Source organism: Ambystoma mexicanum, chromosome 10, assembly GCF_040938575.1.
Source record: "Ambystoma mexicanum isolate Mex_15411 chromosome 10, UKY_AmexF1_1, whole genome shotgun sequence".
Lineage (NCBI taxonomy): Eukaryota > Metazoa > Chordata > Amphibia > Caudata > Ambystomatidae > Ambystoma > Ambystoma mexicanum.
In genome coordinates, this window is record NC_090932.1 from 1,517,250,386 (window position 1) to 1,517,267,137 (window position 16,752).

Sequence of the window (16,752 nt, forward strand, 5' to 3'; positions counted from 1 at the left end):
CCTGGGATCGTATCTCTCTAGCTCTGAAATCTCTCAATTGGCTCACTATGGATGCAAGGATTAGATTCAAAACCCTCTCCATTGTCCACAAGGCTTTCTGGGGCCAGGGTCGAAAATACCTTCCGCTATCCCTCCGCAAATACCTCCCCTCTTGAGCTCTTTGCTCCTCTACCTCTAACTCCCTCAGGGTCAGTCGTTTTTCAAATAAATGAGCTGGGGTAGATCTCTGTCTTCGGCTGGGGCCTCCCTCTGGAACAGCCTCCCTGCCACTCTAAAACTTGAGGAGAACCATCCCTGGTTCCAGAATCACCTCAAGACTTTCCTCTTTGCTTCTGCCTTCGCTTCCCCCTCTCCCCTGCTGATCTGCTCTCTCCTGGCACTGTGCACCTGGCCACCCTCTGTCCTCCGGGTCCAGGTTCCTGCTCACCCTGCCACCCTCCCCCACTGCCTCTGCGCCACCCCTTGCATTGGGGTCTGTATCTGTACCCATACAGCCCCCCCCTTTCTTCCTGCACTTATGTGACCTACCCTGTCCCCTGCCTTAAACTCAGCACTTGCCACTTGCTGGCTGCACTTCCATCTTTGTTGCTTTTAATATTTATGTATTTAATATTATTTATTCTGTTCTCCTTTTGCTCTGCACTTTCCACTTCTCCCCCCTTCCTTGCACTTTTCCACTCCCTCTCCCCATGCACTTGCACGTTCTCAATGTCACTGGGCCTAGTAAGATTGTTGTTTTGTTCTCCCCTTTTCCCTCCCTTGCCTTGTTGCGCTCTGAAACACATGTGTATGAGCGCGATATAAATAAAATATCAATATCAATAAGTGCATGAAAAAGATAACAATATGTTTGTCTCCACTTTTAACCTTTCTGTTGGCACACTAAAAGAGCAGCTACAGGGCGCTTGCGAATAGGATGTTATGGATCTGCTTTTAGGAAGGTACATCAGATTTTAAAAAAGTCTTGGCTTATTTAAGTATTATTTATTATTATGCATTTTTTTCACTGTACGTATCTTCAAATGTGTACAAAGTTTCTTTGTACACTAAAAGCACAGTAACAAAAAGGCACAATAAAAAATAAAGTCCCTAATAAATAAACTATAGTGGCAGAATACATGGGGCAGTGGCATTGCGTTTCAGGTCTAATGCCTCAAAGGCAGACACAGCCTATAAACGCTAAGGAAATAACCTTAAAAAACAACAACTATGGAATCCTCAAAAAGTATCAACCAGCAGAAGTACTTGTGGCAGAAGTATGTGCCACAAAAAAACACGACAGGGCCATCAAAAAGCAGAGGTGGTGCAATATAAAAAGAGAACATATGCCCTAGAAAAACAGGTGTGGCGTCCCCAAATCGAAGCCATTGTGCCCTAAATGGAGATACAATGAGAGCCGACTGTCCTGGGCAATAGTCGTTCTGTTGTAAACTGTGTACAGAAAACAAACAAACTGGAAGGGGCGCTGCGAACTAAGCAAGCATAGCCGCGTTTAGAAAAAGTGAGATGCAATTAGAAGCTGTCCTGGTAGGAACAAACGGCACACGCGAGTGAAACACACCGCATCACAAAGGCTAGGATAATGTCTTTCTGACAGCACTGTTCATCAATACGCACCGCCAAGAGATCAGCATTAAAACGAGCCTGGGGGCCCCACGCTGCCATGAGGGTGACTATTGGCTCAAGCGCCTATTTTAACCAAAACGCACGAGCTGATTTGTTTGACAAAACGAACTCTGAAAACCTACCCGAGCGCACGCGGCTATAAATAACTTGCCGTGCATAAATAGGTGCGTGCATTGTATATTCCTCAATTGGGTAGAACGGCTGATAGACACACAATTAACACATTTTAAAGTAATTTTAAATCAAGTGTCCACTCAAACTCTTAATATGATGTGTGCAGCACAGGGCGTGGCCTCACCTTTCCTCTCCACTCTCTTCCACCGCACAAAACTGTACAGAGCAGAGTTCATGGATTACACGAAGTCCGCATGGCTAGGAAACCCCCATCGCCAGGCTGTGGGCGGGGAGCAGAACACCCATGGGCACCACGGATCGGGTACACGTATTGTGCACCTGCAATGCGGCTGACGGGGTCCTCGCCAGCCCGGGGAAGCATGGCACGCATTGCTCACTGGGATCAGCCCGTCCCCATCAGCGCATCCTATTCCTGCCCATGGCTGGGAGCTCCTCTGTTCAATAACAACAGGTGCCCCTAGACACCATCGGTGCCCCCCCCCCCGCCACCCTCCCGGTCTGCCCCAATACCTCCTCTCCTCCTGCTTGGCACCCTTCACCCCGATCGGTCCCCACGGATAAGCTCCATCTTCCCGAGCTAGCTCTCATCGCCTGCCCCGCCTTTCCCGGGGAGGCTGCTGCTCTAGCTAAAGAAACGCCCTTTACCTTGCAAAGCGGGGATCGGCTTCCTTTTCCCAGGGAGCTCAGAGGCGATCCACCTGCTGAAGCGTCGCCCTCGGGCTGGCGACCGAGGGGAGCATGGCCGCGCCAGCCTTCATCACGGAGGAGAAGCCCCGAACACACACCGCATCATGAGACGCTCGCTCGCTCGCTCCCCAAGGACAACTGAGAGGCCTGCAGACGGCAGCGCAGACAAGCCAGACCCTGCCTCCCAGCCTGGCCCATGACATCCCATCTGGATATGGATTTTGTAATCTCTTCTGCCATTAGACAAGCGCGGGCCTCTCTCTGCCCCCGCCCCACAAAAGCACTGGCCGGACCCCACCCATTGGCCAGGTCAGATCAAGTCTGATGGGAGAATAAACGTGCGTCCCTACTGATGATACAAATTAATTGAATAAAAAGAGCGAACTCAATGTGGATACACTTTTTCTTTTTTTTAATGAAAGGAAGAGATGTCTCTTATACACCCAAACCCGAATATGTCAAAAGAACTTGATAGCTGGTTTGCATTTTCTCAAAAATAACCCTCCTCGCTGCTCTTGTTGATGGCGTGGTGTCCTGCTTACTGGCTGGCAGTCGCGTGTTTTGTACACAGACGTTTTTTCCGCGTTGGACTTCAGAATACATTTAGGTGACTAATCTGCAATACGAGTACTTCACGGTAGCCAAAACATTAAGATTGCCCTTTTCCCTGTTCATTTTATTGGCGATTTAGAAATATTAGAGTCGCAGATCCAGTGAAATCCTTTTATGACAACTTGAGATCATTGCAAAACAGAAACAAAGATAGAATACAAAAAACAAAAAACGAAACCACCAAGCATTCAAACCGTATTCCTCCACTCCCTTAATGGGACAATTTTCTTTCCCGTGCTTAGTGGAGACAGTACACACAGCCCTTTGGCATACAATAGAGTAACCCTAGAAGAGGACTTCGATATAGGGAGAATCAGTGATAGGATTGATAAGGCTTTACAGGACTTAAGAGAAGGTGGCAACTCGGGAAGCCGATGGAAGGGAGATCAAATCCTAGTCTTCCAATCACGAAGCAAAGAGAATAATCCATTCAGTCTTGAGCATAGAGCCTTGTCTTTAAGCAGACTGACCTTAGACAAGGGTGAAGGGGATGAGAGTCACACTAGTTGGGGACTAGATATGTCAAACGAGGAGAGAGAATCCTTCCATGGGGAAGAGTGGGGAGGTGCATGTGCCCTTGAGAGAGGCCTGCAGGCAGACAAGGAAGTAAGATGGTCTGATCTAGAGCAACCTAAGGAAAGAATGCCAGATCCTAAAGCATATCCAGAGCGCCCTAAAGGACGATAGTATAGCGAGAAGGGAGAATCACTGCCATATGTAAACAGGTTAAGGTCATTGCTAGGAAAAAGGAGATCAGGAACCATTGGCCCCACTATGGACAGGCAGACGGTGTGAGCCGTTTAGGGGCGGTATTGACAAGTGGAGAAGGACTAGGTGTACAGCAAGCAGTGAGTACATCGCAGGTGAATAATCAGCGCCCAATGGACCAAGGAGAGAATGGGTTTGTACCACAAGGTAGGGGCATGGGCTCTAGAGCAAGGGGTGGATTTCAAAACACTCAAAATGGGTTCCAGAATGAGCAGAATGAGAATCAGAGTGCGCAAGGAGAATTCAACCAAGGGGGACTAGGCAGGCGGGGTCCTCCTATATGTTGGATATGTGGGATGACAGGGCACATCGCGCACGTATGCCAAAGCCAAGGGTGTGTACAAAATGGTCAGTTCTCAAGAGGGGGGGGGGGGCAGCTTATCCTCCAGCATTTAGCTCACAAGCTAGGGAAGGACTCGCCCAAGATCAGACAGTGTATCAGGCACAAGCGCTGCAAATGCAGCAGGCACAGCAACCGCAGCAACCACAGTAAAGCACCAATCAATCCACTGAAAGGGGAGTCGTAGCACGCCCCTATACAGGTACAGCAGAATGCAAACTCAGGACAATTACTGACACTTAGGATAGGGGGTGTCACTGTGGTGGGAGGGAATCCTTTCACAGGTATAGGGGTATGCATGTATCCACAATAGGACAGCTCACAGGGTGCTTTGATGTGTTCATTACCATCTGGGACACCAGACCCTCAAGAGGAACCAACGGTTGATGTGACGATAAGAGGAAAATCTTTTTTTTTTTTAGTAGACACTGGTGCAACTCGTTCATGTATACGAGAGGGAAAATATCCAATATCGGGAAATGCCATGAATGCTCAATGGTTCTCTGGAGTTACAAGTCGAGTTCCTTTTACTGATGAATGACTAAACCCACTCACTAGCGTGAGAAGGGGGTTTAGATTCTATTAAAGACAAGGAGGCGAGTATTATGCATTACAATCTTTACTTCTGAACCACAGCAGCAAAGAAAAAACTTTTACAAACATAAAAGTTTGAATAACAGAACTAAATAGAGCTCAATGTCAATGTAAGGGGGGGGACTCCCCAATCCATCATGGAGGACAGGTCATGCCATGCAGGAGACCAATGAGCAGGGACCCTTCTATATATAAGTCCTTTACTCCAATCCCAACTCCTCTTTCTGTAGCTGTCTTGAACCAGACGTCCACTGCACAGACCAGATGATAAATTATGGAGACAAAATCCAGCGAAGCTCTCGAATCACGCACTCTCCACATCTTGTAAATGTGACCAACGTTCCTGAACAGAACATCTCAGCCCGAAGCTGTAAGAACAACAAACAAAGAAGGGTGGGTGGATGGGAAGAACAACAAACCAAAGAAGGGAGGCTGGGTGCGATAATACTCGCCTCCTTGTCTTTAATAGAATCTAAACCCCCTTCTCACGCTAGTGAGGGGGAGTAGTCATTCTATGGCAAGACAGGAGGCTCCTATTATGCAAGTTTGAAGCCCTTGCATCATATTAATTACAACATGATCATACAATAGTGACATTACCATAAAAAGGAGAGGAAATGTTTAACATGTTTCTATTTTGACCAATCAACTGATTGCACATTTTTTTCTCTAGGCTAAGTCCCCCACAGGAACTGTCCTAGAAGGCATAGCAGTCTTAACTGCAAAGAACGAGGAAGATGTGCTGTCGTGAAAAGCTTCTAGGCGCTTGCAGTAACCTGCACTTGCACTAACCTACTGAGCTATCTTGCGTGTATTTAGAGCTTATTCGAAGTGTAAAGGGAAAATGCTGAACCAGCCAAGCCTCTTGAACTGAGTGAGCCAGCATGCTTGCGAGGTGTTAACTGCAAAGGCCCTTCTTGAAGACATAAACATCTAGTTTTCGCAAGAGGCTCTACGCAGCCCTTGGGAGCCAGGCACAGCTTTGCACAGCCTTGCTCTTCTTCGCGCTGCGAGTCAGGTGCACTGATAACACAGGAATGCCAAAACAACGTACACGGAGCCTGGGAGCCAATACTGGCTGTTTCTGAGTTGTAACATTCCAGGCGAAAACATGTTCTACTGCAGAAAGGCTGGGCCTAGAAGATTCTGGAAGAGCTAGTATGTCATAGTGATTGACAGCAGCCCCTAATAAGAGAACTTTACTTGGGCCAGCTAGGGGGGGGACTCACGTATGAAGAGGAACAGCGCCTGGACGACCAGCCGTGCACTATCTGGGCCGAGACTCCTAGCATCACATCCCCGCTCTGGTGCAGGCCTGTGGGGGGCTTGGCCAGTCCTCCCCTCCTCTCTCTCGAGGGGTGCCGGGCACTTCGAGTGGCGAGGGTCCTGGGTGTGATCCAATTATATCTTCATCTACAATGTCTAGGAGCGTAAGATAAATAATTGCATATTCATCTGTGACTGATAATTGGTATTTTTCAGCTTGCATTTTCATTCCCATATTATTGTAAAATGCTGCTTAGTTCTCATTAGACATTGTAGAAATAAATGCAAGCATCATATATTCTGTGTGATTGGATTTCTTCCAGACTGAGTTCACTGTGCTTTGCATAAATACTTACTTGTGTGGGAAGGTGATGAGGAGTGATTAAAGCACTAAGGGCTGGCCCCAGGCGAAGAGTGCGGGATCCCCCTTTTCACTACATTTGGCGCTGTAGGGAGGATTTGTGAGCACGATGCCTTTCTGGAAGAAACAAGCAAAGGATGAATGCAATTTGGGGGATAGTGCACTCTGTCACATTCCAGGATGGCCGGCAACAAATGCCTGGTCGGTTCTGGCGGTAATTAGTGAGTGGTGGAGAGTTTACCGCTTGGGAAATGCAGACGGGAGCTAACAGCAGCAGGAAACATAGGCTGGTTATTCCTGCAGGCGTTCAGGAAGTTGCATGAGAATTAATTGCTTAACCCTTTAAGTGTCATGGGTATTTCTCCCCAGTGCCAGGGCCTTTTTTGGTGATTTCGGCATGTGGCCATTCAATGGCTTGTACATTTTTTGTTACATGAGATATCTCGGCCAAATTTGGCTCCTTTTTTTCCCACATGTAGGTCGGACGTAACGCCACACAGGAATCCTAGGTTGCTATAAGGGGGTGAGAGAAAATAACCAAAAAGGGGGAACATTTGGGGGGTTTTCCTTGTAAGAGCTAGGAACGAATGGTTGGCTGTGCTGGATTCCCCAATTTCCTGGGTTTCAAGAACAGGTTGAGTGGAAACGGAAAAAAAATATTTTGATGTGGTTATCAACCGTTTTGTGAGAGGTAGGCAATTTTGGCCAGGTTTGCCAATTGGACATGCATGGACGGAATGGAAGAAAAGGGTAGGAAAGCCGATTTGGAGGACGGAAAGGCATATATTTCTGAAAAGTAGACAAAATTCCAAGTTTAGGAAGGGGTGATTTGCGTAGGTCAGGCAACAACTAGGTATGGGAAACTGCCATAGATTGAGGGAAAAGCGGGAAAATGACCGAAAAAAAGGTATGTGTTGGACATGGTTGGCTTGGTACGGCAATGGCTTCTATGAATCTTGAGAAAAGCAATGCTCCGCTACATTCCCCCGACTCTTGCAGTTAGGAGACTACACATTTTTTGTGGTGTTTTACAAAACAAGCAATACCACAAGCCAAACACTGAGCCATGGTACACAGGAGTTTTACGCTCACGGCCTGAACAGACGCACTTAGCATGTGTAAATCGAGAAAAACCAATGTGGTGAGGAACGGCAAGCATACATTTTTTGAAAGAGCACAGGCAGACCTTTTCAAGGGTAGGTGACTTGTGCAGGTTACAAAAGTGTATGGTGCCTAAAGCAGCGACTAAATGTAGGTCACATTTGGGAAATGAAAGGGTTGTGTGACAAAGGGCACCAGCAAATGGGTCAAACCGTTATGAAAACCACACAAACACAAGACATGGCCTACCGTCCTGCATTCCCACAGGTGTCCCGATGAGAACGGTACCTCATATGTGTGGGTGCACCTGCCTGGGCGCCAAGGGGAAAGCATAAAACACAAGTAACCCCAAGTCTGTTTTCAGACCGGAATTTCAGACTCTCTGCCGACCGGCACACCATACAGATATGGGCCTCAGGTGTCCAAGCCACCAAGGAAAACAGGGAACCCCATGCATTTCCGAAAAGAGGACACCCGTGGGAATCTGCAAAGGTATGATTTGCGCAAATCGCCCCAGAATTTCTTACCCAGACACCCCCACAAAGTCCAAAATGTGGGGGAAAAAAAATGCATTTTCCGCACATTTCGCTCGGCTCACCCTTCGAAACACACCCCCAACAACACATGGCCTACCGTCTCGCGTTCCCACAGGTGTCCCGATGAAAACGGTACCTCACATGTGTGGGTGCACCTACCTGGGCGCCAAGGGGAAAGCCTAAAACACAAGTAACCCGAAGTCTGTTTTCAGAACGGAATTTCAGACTCTCTGCCGACCGGCACACCATACAGATACGGGCCTCGGGTGTCCAAGCCACCAAGGAAAACAGGGAACCCCATGCATTTCCAAAAAGAGGACACCAGTGGGAATCCGCAAAGGTATGATTTGCGCAAATCGCCCCAGAATGTATTACCCAGACACCCCCGCAAAGTCCAAAATGTGGGGGGGAAAAACACGCATTTTCCGCACATTTCGCTCGGCTCACCCATCGAAACACGCCCCCAACAACACATGGCCTACCGTCTCGTGTTCCCACAGGTGTCCTGAGGAAAACGGTACCTCACATGTGTGGGTGCACCTACCTGGGCGCCAAGGGAAAAGCCTAAAACACAAGTAACCCCAAGTCTGTTTTCAGACCGGAATTTCAGACTCTCTGCCGACCGGCACACCATACAGATATGGGCCTCGGGTGTCCAAGCCACCAAGGAAAACAGGGAACCCCATGCATTTCCGAAAAGTTGACACCCGTGGGAATCCGCAGAGGTATGATTTGTGCAAAACGCCCCAGAATTTATTACCCAGACACCCCTGCAAAGTCAGAAATGTGGGGAAAAAAGTGCATTTTCTGCACATTTCGCTCGGCTCACCCATCGAAACACGCCCCCAACAACACATGGCCTACCGTCTCGCGTTCCCACAGGTGTCCCAATGAAAATGGTACCTCACATGTGTGGGTGCACCTACCTGGGCACCAAGGGGAAAGCCTAAAACACAAGTAACCCCAAGTCTGTTTTCAGACCGGAATTTCAGACTCTCTGCCGACCGGCACACCATACAGATATGGGCCTCGGGTGTCCAAGCCAGCAAGGAAAACAGGGAACCCCATGCATTTCCCAAAAGAGGACACCTGTGGGAATCCACAGAGGTCTGCCTTGCGCAAATTGCCCCAGATTTTATTAGCTACAATCCCTGACAAAGTGTGATATTTGGTGGGGAAAAAACACAATGTTCACTTTGTCTGGGGTTCTGTGTAATAAATTCTGGGCCACTTTGCGCAAGTCAGACCTCTGTGCATTCCCATGGCTGTCCTCTTTTGGGAAATGCATGGGGTTCCTTGTTTTCCTAGCTGGCTTTGACACCCTAGGCCCAAATCTGTAGGTTGCCCACATAAACAAATTGTGCTGTGGCAAAAGGCTTGGGGTTACCAGAGGGTACCCTTTTCCTTTTGCGCCCCCGGTAAGTGCACCCACACATGTGAGGTACCGTTTTCGTCGGGACACCTGTGGGAACGCGAGAAGGTATGACATCTGTTGTTGGCGACGTGTTTCGGTGAGTGGACACAGGGAAAGGTCTCTGAAATTGGCTGGAAATGAAGACAATTCTCAGACATTTCGCTCTGGCCACCCACCAAAACACACCGCCAACAACACATGGCCTACCTTCCTGCGACCCCACACATGTGGGGCAGTGTAGTGATACACAAAATTGCAAATTAGCCAATTAGGGCTTTGGATGACAGCATTAGCCACTGAAAGCCAATAGTTTATTCAAAGTATGTGCCAAAAATGCTGACAGTAGTCTGTTGTAGCACTTCCATTATGCAGTAGTGAGCTACAAGGAATATGCAGGCCTAGTAGGGGTGGTAGGTCACATTATGCATTGTAGATAAACAGGCAGGGCGAAGGCCCCAGCTCTGTAGCTAATAGACATTATTGGAGTGTTTGGAACATTATGGCACCTATATAGCGCTTAGATAGCCAGTCTTAAGCGCTATGAACACCAAGCTATGAGTGCATGCCTTTTAGAGCTTGCTCACATGGGGTTAATTCATCTCGGCTTCTCTTAGAATATTCTGCCTTTCTAACGGTAGCCCTGCATGGCTTCGTAAACAAATCCTCTTTCTCTGAGAAGGCACTGATAAGACATTCCTGAGCTTTCACGCAGATGGGCTCCAAGTAGGGAGGGGCACAGAAAAGGAGCACAGTGGAAATTCACAGAGTTGGGTTTTACCATGAGCAAGCCTATATTTTGCACAGGGAAAGTTCTGGAACTGTGCGTCATGGACTGACAGCACGAGATTATAAAAATGCATGCCCACATGACTCAGGTGGGAGATCGATCTGTGGACTTGGTTCGAGCAAGATCAAGTTTCCGGAATTTGTGGCTCTGTCGGCACCCTACAGCGCTGTCCTCTGAGCGGGGCTTGTTACAGCTAGCTTATGAGGGCCAGGGTCTCCCAGTGCTGATTGAAGGGGCGTAAGACTGTGTTTCTCTAAGTTCTATGTTTCTCTATATTTTGCATTTCTCTAAGTTTTGTGCTTTGTAATCTTCTCTAACTTGAATCCCAAGATGTTTCTGAAATTCATTTGTCACTAGCATGAGTTCACTGCTCGGCACAATAGAACCTGTATTTTGGGCTGAATTGGGTAATTTTTGCTCCCAAGGGCTGGTCCCGAGGAAGATTTGCCCAATATCAAGACATTTGGTGGCAGCTTGGGGATTTCTGCAGAGCAGTGCCTTGCTGTGAAATGACAAATTGTGTGAGAGAACACAGTGCAGAGTGATGAGCAGGCTGTCACATTTCCTTGGTGGTCTCACTGCAGCTCTGAGACACAAAAGAAGGCAACGTTGTGTCGGCTTGCCGTGGCCGATAGCTTGTGTGGTTAAGACTCCCTTCAGTAAATCAGTAAATCAGTCCTGGCTGACTTATTTCTTGGGAATGGAGCGAGGGAGCACAAGGCGATAAACAAGCGGGAAATGGCTATGTTTAAAGCGCTCCGATGAATGGTCAAGAAAGATTTATGTTCAATTAGGAAAGAATTTTATCATGCGGTTTCCCCAAGTTTAAAGTTGTAATTTGAAATGCAAAGTGAGACGGAGTTCTCAACTCTATTCTGTCATGAGGGCAGGAAAATAGTTGCGAGGATTTGACATGCAAATTGTGAATAGTAATTCAACCATTGATTCAGCCCCAGTGTGCTAGCGAGTGGGGGGGCTGTAATGTACGGAGGTGAAGGTTCGCTTTTTAAATGTATGATTTTGAAGTGTTGACATTCCTGAAGATAACTTGGGAATGAGCCGTGTTTAGGAGAAAGAGTAACATCTGTGTTGAGAGCCTAAAGGGTTTGTTTTTCTTTTGGCAACTGTAAAGTCCATGTGCTGGTGGTGCATTCTGTTTAAAGGAAACACACTAAAATGGCTCCATTGCATTTTAGCTGTGCCTTGCTTACAATGGGTGAGAGACTCACTTAAAAAAGAAAGTGAGTGAATGGTATTTGGATTTTCGATTTGTGTGTATTGATTTGGAATTGCAGAATCAGTTTGCAATGGTTTGGGGGGAAAAGACAATTTATATTTTTCTAAATTGCCCCTAAATTGCCCCTGGAGTATTTTGACTGTTCCCACGCTATGCCATGGATTTGTACTGTTGCGTTATAAGTGATGTATGTTTTGGAAATAGTGACCTGTTGACTGTGATACATGGTGCAAAATGTTGTTGACACATTAACAGCCCACAAGCAATATAGAGTGTGGGTTGCTCTTGCAGGGAAAACGTGCAGGGAGCTGCACTACACATGGCATGTTTTAAATGCACTGAAATAAGTAGTTATATTCTGGCAATGGTACAACAGAATGAAAAATCTGTGTGTGATAAGACAGCACAAAGATTTAGTGGGTTGCGGGTTCTTTTGAAAGATCGCACATTGCATTGGAGTGAGCTTGTGAAGCCAAACTACAAGGTTACGAGGAAAAAGAAAAAAAAATGTATGCCTTTAAATGGAACATTGATCAGCTTAAAACAGGCTAAAAGACGCTTTGACATTTTGTAAAAATTACATGGAGTAGAATCTGATGACAAGAAAAAGTGCCTCTTTTGAAAATAAGAGTCTTGCTGTGCAGAGCTAGTGCCTTGAAGATAAATTGCACTGTCTTGGGCGAGGTGCGCGAAGAAAAAAAAAAACTGTTGGAGGAAGGCAGAAAAGCAGAATACTGCGCTCCTGTACAGTGAAATGGTGTTTACAGAAGCTGGCAGATATGGGAGCTTTTCTGAGTTGCTGAAGCAGTGCAGGAAATAGTTAATCTGGGTGAACTGTCTGAAACGAGTGCCTTCCATTGAAGCCGCCCCAGTTTAAGAGTTATAGGCAAAGAGATAAGTTTGCTGCGTGCTCATGGCGCTGCCATGTGCACATGAAAGATAAACAATGACATTCCTGCATTCCATCCCCTGTGAGAGACACCATCAGTGTGAGCAAAAACTGAGGAGGGGGGTGCAAAGACAGAATGCTGAAACAGAACTGAAGGCAATAATTGCTGTGAGTGAGAAATTGAAAAAGAGTGCAATCTACCTTACATGCTGATGTACGCATGCTTTCTAACACCGCATGCAATAACAGAGCTGATCAGAAGTAAAGAATTAGCCCAGTATCAACACTGGAAGGAAAACAAATGCTGCATGCAGAATGGCAGAATGGGCACATCGCTTTTGAACATTTGGGGAACCTGTGCATCTGTGAATGGGCTAAGAAAAGACAGCTGCCCATTTCAAGAGACATTGTCGTGCAAGCTGCATCCCCATGCGCCATGTGATGTGAAGTAAAGTGACATTGCCGTGCAAGCTGCATTCCAGTGCTCCATGTGATGTGAACTGAAGTAAAGCGCTGTGCACTGGAGAAGAAACCTCTAGGCGCTTTGAGAAGTGAAAATACACAGCTGGCAAAAATGCAAGCTACATTGCCAGGGCTGGAGTAACTGACAAAGACATTATGGTGTTCCAGATGGAAGCAAAACTGACAAAGGTATCCGTTTTGCAAGAGACAACATGCAGAACTGAGTATAACATGAACACTGCACATTAGCCATGATCCAGAAGCCTCACGGCTTAGTGCAAGAATGAATGATTTGTTGAAGCAACAAAAGGAACTGATTCAGACTATCGCGCTCAAAGGGGTGGCCCAAGAAATCAGCAGACACCCTTTGGGAAAATGACAAGTGGAAAACCAGAGGCTTGAAAGACACTAGCTGTATGGAGAAAAATAAACAAAGCTGCTTGTGCAACTGCAGGCGGTATTGGACTGAAAGACTTTACCTTTGAAATATGGAGTGATGCCAGCAGGGCAACCTAAATCAAGATCATGAGACACTGGAAGCAAGTTGGCACCTGGCATTCGTGATCGCTCTGGTGACAAAGAAAAGCATTGATCCATTGAGAGGTGCGACCTGGGTACTTATTATATGGCTTTTGTAAAATCACAGATCAGTCTGAAGTACCATTGACCAACTAGGATCGCATTGCACAAATGAGTTTGTGATTAGGCAGTTACACCCTGTACGGTTGAGTGCAAATAAGCCCCCAGTAACATACAGAAGGGTGACAAATAATTGTGGTAGCAATGATAAAGTGTGTAGTTACCTGATGAGACTTCTGAAGGTGGGGGTGGTGTTAAGGGAAGGGGTGGATAACGCTGATATTGTAGTTCTGATGACATCCTAACGTGAAGAACAATGACATTGTACTTTTGATGAAATCCTAACATTTCTGTTTGTATTTTGCCTAGGCAAAAAACCAAGACAGTTGCGTGCCATGATTGGGGTAGATGTGTGCAATTTGCGGGTGACACTGATCAGTCAAGCAGACGCATTCTCAGAGAAAGCGAGTCACTGCGTGATGATATGTGAACTTTGAACCTGTCCTGCACCGCACTCAATGCTGCTAACATGCATGACGTATGAGGACATTTGTTCTGCAACCTGCGAGAGGTGTCCAACAGAGTAATAACATTTGCTGAACTGGCACGGTGCAGACTTGGCTAGTTATCAAACATTTGATGCTGCACATTCAAATGATTCAGTTGCTGGAAATAACTTGGTTGATATGTTTTGCCTTTCTTGTTTAAAGGACTGTGGACAATGGGTTGTGGACTGTGACATCATGCACCACAAACAGCTGTGTGACACAGCACTTCAATGCTAACACATTGAAAAATGGTTTTTAAATGCACTTTTTGAGATGAATCTGAAAAAACGAAATGTTTTGCTCTTCCAACTGAATTGCTTTAACCAGAGATGCTTTGCTTTTTTGAAAGAAAAAAAAAACTACTACGTTGCACGTAGGCAGGAAAATGATTTATGAATTGTTGGGGCAGCAGGATTATGCAAGCAGGAGCGTAATTTATTTTGAGATAAAATGAGTGCGCACACCAAAGTCAGCTGTGCGTTGGTTAAGGTTCTTAATTTGTAGTAATGCTGCCAAGTGTGTGAGCTCTAATTTGAGATGGTAACCTTTGAAACACTGGATACTTTTACAGCCAGCCTTAAGGCGGGTAAATGAAACCATGACTGACTTGATATTTGATTTTATGACACAGTGTGTGACACGGTTTTTGTTAAACCAACCAGTTTCATGTTTTTGTGGGGACAGCTGTCTCCAGCACACGAATGCAAAGAGTCACCTTTTGATTGTAGACATGTAGAATAATTCCTTGGAAAAGCGCTACAAATGAGTAGCCACATGGAATTTCTAGCGTACTGGCCTGGCACATTGTCGGGCATCTTTTGTCACTGACTCATATGACTGGTGTCTATGAAATCCTAGGCCCAAATGTTTCAGTGAATGGATCCAACTATTTGTTTAATGTGATGTTTTTTCTGACCAAGAACTGCAGCGAGTGTTCTCGCCAAGATTTTATGGACTATAACTTGACTATATGCATTTCACACAATGGTGTGATGAAACAGCCACTGCCGGATGGTAGTATGGTGTTTGTAAATAAAACTAATATTGTATATGGTAGGCATCCTACTTGGAGAAGGGTATTCTCCAAGTCACACAAGGTAGAAACTGTGAACATGTTAGATTTTCCAGTAGTAAGGCAACATTTAAATTGTAGGCTGGTAATGCACACCTCTATTATTACAGTGATACACTTAGACATAGATTTATCATGAGGCAATGTTTCCTTAGTACTACCAAGCTGCTACAAATGGAGTCCATTTCTATGGCCCATCACTAGAGTGCGCGTAGCTAGTGAGCTAGATTCATTAATTGCGGGAGCAACGGGGAGTAACAGGAGCTTTAAACGATTTTGACATAGAAACTGTGCACAATAAGCTAGCCGCTATGGGTTCTGATGCCAGCTCTGCTATAAAAATTCTGGCCCAGTGGGGCCCATTGATAAGCCCTACCCTGTGCAACACAGCTACAAGTATTGGCAACCTCTGGAGATGGCAGAATTTTAGCTATGAAGACATTTTTTCTGCCATAAGACAGGTCAACAAGACTGCTAAAGACACACAATGCATTGTATGGCAAACTTTGTTAAATAAGCAGGTGTTGGCTTTTCGTTCCGAGTGGGGGTGACTATCCTCAACCCACTGGCACACAGAGCTACAGTTACCAGCAAACATATGGATTAAACTGCTTGCTTTTGATTGCACGAATAACACATGCCATGCTTTAATGCAAGTTAGTAGAACCGCTTCTGCTTTAGAAATATGGTGTCCTTTTATAGTCTTGCCTATGAAAATAAATGGTTCCTGGTCGGTTCCGCAGATACGAGGGGAATGGTTAGACAGCCAAAACTACACCATCCACAGTCACACCTGCATGCCCTGGGATCAGGGGTGGGTGTGTCCCCAAACTGGAAGGATTCCGGACCCATGCATGCATCTCATAGCAGGGGAGTGCACCTGGATGCAATATCACATTAATGGGACTGACATTTTCCAGATAGATCAGCATAAAGCCTGCCTAGTTACTAATCATTCCTTGCTTATTAACAATTATAGGTTATTAGGGAATCCTCAAGTATTTTGCGTAGTTCAGGTTGTGACTATCTTAGACATTGTTACTCACACCTTATATTCATTAACCCAGTGGTCTCACACTAGTCTGCATGCCGAACTCACGCATCTGCTTAACTGGACTCTACCCTATGGGGTGATTACTGCCCGGCTTCAAGCTATTAGACAATTTGCTCAAACTGCTTGGAAAGATTTCCAGACGCTAGCTACCTCAGTTATCTCTGCAGAGTGCAAGCTGATGATAGACAGGAACCAATTAATCAAAACTGCTGACCATCTGCAATCAGTTACTACTCACCACTGGTGGGATGTATTCACTGGATGGTCTCCCTCCTCCACTAAGCTGCTTAATATAATGCTGCACCAATTGCTGTGGCAGCTGATTTCCCTAATATTTATCCTTATTGTTTTCATTGGGCTCTTGCGCAGAATGTCTTTCCTCTATAATAGAATGACTGTGCTAGAAAAACGCTTGGTCGGCTTACAGCACACCATACACGCTTCTAAATCATGGAACTGAGTCAGCATTTTCAGGACTCACTTCGAAAGGGGTGGAATGTCGTGTAAAGCCTCTAGGCGCTTGCAGTAACCTGCACTTGCACTAACCTACTGAGCTATCTTGCATGTATTTAGAGCTTATTCGAAGTGTAAAGGGAAAATGCTGAAGCAGCCAGGCCTCTCCAACTGAGTGAGCCAGCATGCTTGCGAGGGGTTAACTGCAAAGGCTCTTCTTGAAGACATAAA

The 16,752-nt window shown here is 46.1% G+C and overlaps 1 protein-coding gene across 4 annotated transcripts in view; it reads right to left on the bottom strand.

Annotated features, from left to right (window-relative positions):
• The window catches only part of CCDC92 (coiled-coil domain containing 92), a 447,549-nt gene that overhangs the window by 380,122 nt on the left and 50,675 nt on the right, over positions 1–16,752 (bottom strand). Inside the window, exon 1 of one of the 4 annotated variants that reach the window (XM_069619695.1) lies at positions 2,407–2,710. The exons of 1 other annotated variant lie outside the window; for it this stretch is intronic. The gene's annotated coding sequence lies outside the window, so the exon portion shown is untranslated. 2 more of the 4 variants (XM_069619697.1, XM_069619698.1) reach the window with 2 other exon arrangements.